Source organism: Carcharhinus amblyrhynchos, chromosome 18, assembly GCF_965287045.1.
Source record: "Carcharhinus amblyrhynchos chromosome 18, sCarAmb.v2.hapA, whole genome shotgun sequence".
Classification (NCBI taxonomy): Eukaryota; Metazoa; Chordata; class Chondrichthyes; order Carcharhiniformes; family Carcharhinidae; genus Carcharhinus; species Carcharhinus amblyrhynchos.
Genome location: NC_137341.1, coordinates 35,779,824 through 35,785,823, shown reverse-complemented (window position 1 = coordinate 35,785,823; position 6,000 = coordinate 35,779,824).

Genomic DNA, 6,000 nt, shown 5'->3' with positions numbered 1-6,000 from the left:
GATTCCTGACTTAGGTCACTGTCTGTGCAGAATCTGCACATTCTCGCCATGTCTGCTTGGGTTTCCTCCGGGTTCTCCGGTTTCCTCCACAGTCTGAAAGACATGCTGGCTAGGTGCATTGGCCATGCTAAATTCTCCCCTCAGTGTAATCGAACAGGCGCCAGAGTGTAGCGACTAGGGGAAGTTCACAGTAACTTCATTGTAGTGTTAATGTAAGCCTACTTATGACAATAATAAATAAACTTAAACTTAAAACTATATATATGCAAATTGTTGTGGTTTTCTGAATGCCTGTAGAACATATCCTAAGTATGATGGGCGGAATTCTCTGGTCTCATGAGTGGCGAGATTGGAAAATTTGGCATTCCAGCCAAAACTCTAATCATTTCAGCGACACCGGAAAACCCAGCCATAAAGGAGAATGGAAGGTTTCAGCCACAATTGGAAATTTGCTCCTGCTTTTTTTGCCTTCAGTGTCAGTTTTGTGGAAGTGTCAGAGGTGCAGTCTTTTGGACAAGATGTTAAATGAAGACACCATCTGCTATCTCCAGTAGGTAAGTGAGGATAAATTATCCATTATCCACAAGGGGCCATAAGTATCTCTCTCTGATAGAGAGAGACAACTGGCTTGAGGAGCACCACTTGACATCAAGCGTGAGGCAAGGCAAGGAGACAGGCATCTATGAACTACCGCAGCTTCTCCAGAGATTATACCCACACTTCTGGTGTCATTCTTCGCCATCTAACTAAGCTAACCCCATCCCTCTCAGGTGGACTTAGATGGGCATTACTACAATGAAGAGCAGGGGAGTTCTCCGAGGCATCATGGGCCACGATTTATCCCTCAATTTGGTCATTTGCCTTCTTTCTGTTTTGTTTTGGGGGAGTTTGCTGTGTATTATTTGGCTGCTACACTTTGAAAGTATTGAATTGGCTGCAAAGTGTTTTGTGGCTTTCTGAGGTCATGAAATGGGGCACAGGAGTGAAAGTTTTGTATATCCACACACTCATTCCAGACCAAAGAAAAACAAACAGCACTGAAACGGCTCAGACGTGTTTGACACAAGCATGGGGATGAGTATTCTGTGACTGCCATTTATAAAGATTCCAGCAATTTTAAGTTGAAGATTAATGTTTAGATCCCTGTTTCATTACTTGTGAACACCAAGGGGGCAATTCTCCCAAAATAATTCTAAGTGTTGAATATGCATGTAAATCATGCCAGTTTTTTTTTCAGTGGTTTAAAAAAGAATCTCCCACAATCTGCGCATTGTAGAGTGGCTTCAGCATAAATCCCGTTAAAAACCAGTGGGCCAGACCTCTTCCCACTGGAGAGGATGGCAGCATAGTACTGAGTGGGCCACTGCGCATGCGCCAATTTGTCAGCGCTGAAATCAGCACATGTGCAGTGGCCCCAGCCTGCCAGCCTCCCAGTTATTGGTTAGCTCGATCACTGGCCAGCCCTGCAACACCACATCTCTGACCTTCCACCCCGGTCCCCCTACCATAGTCTGATTGCTGGTGCCCCAAACATGCCCAGGCCCAGCCCCAGCACTCTGCCTAAACTTCAACAGGCCATCTACACTCTCCGCAACCCCAATGGCCAGCCCCGGTCACTGACCTCTCGCCCTCTGTCACTTAGCCCATCAATCGCCTGCCCAGAGGCCCCGTCTGCACCAGGCCCTAACACATTAGGCCCTGCCCCCTTGGCACTATAGCCAATGGGCAGTGCCAAGGTGCCCTTTGGGCACTGCCAAGCTGGCAATGCCCAGGCAGCACCTCCCCTCTGCCACCCAACTCTCTTCATTCCAGTGGGGTCCTGCCGCCAGTTCCCCATTAGTGGGGAGCTATACCAAGCCTGCTGGGCAGGAAGGGAGGGGGTGTGGAGAGGCTAGCAGACTTGGACACTTCAGTTCCAGGCCTGCAAATGCCATTTAACTGATACTTAAATTACCCATTGCATAATTTATGCAGGTCTGCAGTGATTTTTGGCGCAGTGCTGACAGCACCGGGAATCTGGCACTGGGAGATGTGCTCAGAGCTGGATACCCAATGTGAATTGTGCAATTTGGCCGGCACCAGAATCTCCCGGCCCACTGCACCAAAATTTCAGTGTAGCCGGATGGGAGAATCACGGTCCAAGGGTGGGATTTTCCAGCAGCGCTCACCCCCAAAATGGAAAATCCCACCCCAGGTCAACAGACCTTTACATGATCCACCCCACTGCCCCACTACAGGCGGGACAGGAAGGGAAAATCCCGACCCAACTGTTTGATACCTCTCATCACTCCCTCATCTTCATCCAAGCAGCCTTTTACTGATGGTGTGGAAGGCAACGGGATTTCATTGTGTTGCCAAGTCAAGGGAAACAACCTCGAGCATTAAATTGTCAACATCCCAAACTTCAGTCCAAAAACTCGGGGATCAGGTGAACCCAGAGTGGGAAGGTCAGACACCATCCAAACACTCAGACCCACAGTCTGGTCAAAGATTTAACATCTTCTGAAAATGTGTAAGGTCAAACCACAAAATGGCTGAGGAAGTGAATACGTCGGTGATAGGGTTAAGATGTCAACTATATGGATTCCAACGGCAATCAATGTGAAATGTTAACTCTGTTTCTCTCTCCATAAAGGTTGCCTGACCTGCAGAGTGGTTCCCAATTTTTTTGTTTTTAATTTAGGTTTCTAGTAAGTTCTGGAATTGGATAAGTTCCTGAAGGGAAAGAATACAAGGTTCTGGGGAAAGGGCAGGGAGATGGGACCAGTTAAGTTGCGATTGCAGAGAGCTGATTAGGGCTCAAAGACCTCATAGACCCGTTCTCTGCTGTAACAAATCCAGGGTAGGACTTTCCGCTATGTGTCTTGCGATGACAGAGGCAGCCTGCCATTGGCCGGCAGTGGAATATTTTGGTCCCACCACTGTCAACAGGGCTTCCCATTGTTCACACCCTCCTAGCCCTGTTACCTTATCTATTTACCCCGATAATCCCCCTGACATTAGGGTCAATTTAGCATGGCCAATCAACCTAACCCGCATATCTTTGACCTACAGGATGCAACTGGAGCACCCAGAGGCAACCCATGCAGACATGGGGAGAACGTGCAAACTCCACACAGTCACCCGAGGCCAGTATTGGCCCAGGTCCCTGATGTTGTGAGGCAGCAATGCTAAACAAAGTGCAACCGTGTCACCTGCAGTTCGGCCCATCGAACCTGCACCGACAACAATTCCACCCAGCCCCTATCCCCATAGCCTCATATATTTACCCTGCCAGCCCTTCTAACACTAAGGGGCAATTTACCATGGCCAAACAGCCTAACCCACACATCTTTGGACTGTAGGAGGAAACCAGAGCAATCAGAAGAAACCCATGCAAACACTGGGAGAATGTGCAAACTCCACACAGACAGTGACCAAAGCTGGGAATCAAACTCGAGTCCTTGGAGCTGTGAGGCAGCCATGTTAACCACTGTGCCACCATGCTGCTCATTGAGACCAGGTGCAGTGACTGTTTAGATCAATGGAATTGAACTTGGGAGCTTCCTGGTCACATCAAGCAGCATTTACCCAACAGGAAGCACATTAGCCAAGTTATGAAATCCAAAGATAGATAATTTGGAGAAGGGAGAAAAATATCCATGCAGAGATGGATTTGATATGTGAACTATAATCATGATGCTGGTACAACATACGAGGAAGATCCTTCACAATTTAAATTAAGAATTTTTTTCTACAGAACTCTCAATAGAGACCGATCATAGAATCCTACAATGCAGAGGGAGGCCATTTGGCCCATCGAGTCTGCACCCCCCACAATCCCACCCTGGCCCTATCCCCACAACCCAAGCATTTGCCCAGGCTAGTCCTCCTGATATTAAGGGCTAATTTAGCATGGCCAATCCACCTAACCCGCACATCTTTGGACTATGGGAGGAAACCGGAGCACCTGGAGGAAACCCATGCAGGCATGGGGAGAATGTGCAAACTCCATGCAGACAGTCACCCAAGCCGGGAATCGAACTCCGGATCCCTAGCCTTGTGAGGCAGCAGTGCTAACCACTGTGCCACCATGCCACCAATCAAATATCACAATTGATATATTGAGATAAATTGAGATATCAAAATTGTGCTGTTCAACTGGACGTCATTGCAAAATCATCTGAAACATTTCTATCTTCAGTGAAAAGCAATGTTGGCATGAAGGGGAATTTTATTTACTAAATCTTCTCATTTGAATGAATTTACCTTCAGTCATGTACTCCAGTCTCACTCATCACTTTTCATCTCTGCTGTTGTCTTACCTTGTTCCAGGAGTATTGTACAGTTGTCACTGTTTGACATCAACTGGCAGGATCTGCAATTTTGAACATCTCTTATTAGTTAAACATATGTACTATGGAAAAGACAGTATTAATATTTAATCGCGTGTAATTAGTTTATCCTTATTCTAACATCAATTGAGTGAAAGCAATGTTCAAAGTTGAAGCCAAAAATCAGCCAGAGGTATCTATGTCTGATCACCATCCAATGTTCATGGATAGCTGAGACAGGCCCTCTGCTGTGGAATACCTTGAGTGGTACATTCCATTGCAGCATGTGGAGAAGAATGTAAACCCATTGGTGTTGGTTCATTCCTTCTAGAAATGCTGCCTGATTTTCATCACATACAGTGCAGAAGAAGGCCATTCAACCCATCGAGTCTGCACTGACCACAGTCCCACCCAGGCCTTATCGCCATAACCCCATGCATCTACCCTGATACTAAGGGGCAACTTAGCGTGGCCAATCCACCTAACCTGCAGATGTTTGGACTATGGGAGGGAACTGGAGCATCCAGAGGAAACCTACGCAGACATGGGGAGAATGTGTAAACTCCACTCAGACGGTGACCCAAGCTGGGAGTCAAACCCGGGCTCTGGTGCTGTGAGGCAGCAGTGCTAACCACTGTACTACCATGCCCCCCATTTTTACCTTGTATTGGCTGAAATCAGTGAAAAGGGAAAGGGTTGTACAGGGAGTGGTGATCTGATAGAACAAGGTTTACACCCCTCCCTCCCTTACCTAATTGAAAGGCATCTCCTCTTACCAGCCCCGACTGTTTAGGGCCATGACAAAATCATCTTGCACCGTAGGCCAGGCTCATTGATGGAACAGTATGGAAACTGAATTCAGAGCTTTTGGGAGAAACAAAGGGGGCAAGGTAATAAAGCTGCAATAATGAGCCAAAGGACCTAACCTTTACTCTGGGTGAAGCTGATTGTGCTCTCAGTACTTTATCTGATGTGAACATGTTCAAGTCTCTCTCTAGGCTGACAATCCCAGTGGGAGTACTACCTTGTCTAACGTTCTCTACAATGAGATGTTAAATCTCCTCTCTCAGGTAAATGTAAACGATCCCATTACCAGTGTTTCAAGGAAGAGCAGGGAAGTTCTCCCTGTCCTGCCCAATATTTATCCCTCAACCAAAATCTCAAAAACCAGATTATCAAGTCATTAGCATATTGTTGCCTGTGGGAGCTTGCTATTCACAAATTGGCTGTTGTGTTTCACATTTTACAGCAGTGAGAGGCATAGATAGGGTGAATCGTCAGAGGCTTTTTCTCAGGGTGGAAGGATCTACAAGAGGGCATAGGTTTAAAGTGAGAAATGGTAAGTTTAAGGGAGATGTGCAGGCAAGTTTTTCACATAAAAGGCACTGGGTTCCTGGAAGGCATTGCCAGTATGGGTGATGGAAGAGGCATGTTAACAACATTCAAGGTGTATCTTGACAGATGTGTAAACGGGAGGTACACAGAGGGGTAGAAACCATGTATCAGTGCAGCCTTGGTGGGCCGAAGGACCTGTTCTTTATTCTTTGCTCTTTGGCTAGACTTCTGTGAAAATTCATTGGCTTAAAAAAAATTTGGGAGATTTTGAGGTTGTCAAAAGATGCTGTGGAAATATAAGTTTGTTGCCTTGGGAACTTGCAAAAGGTGCTGTATACATAAATGCAAGTCA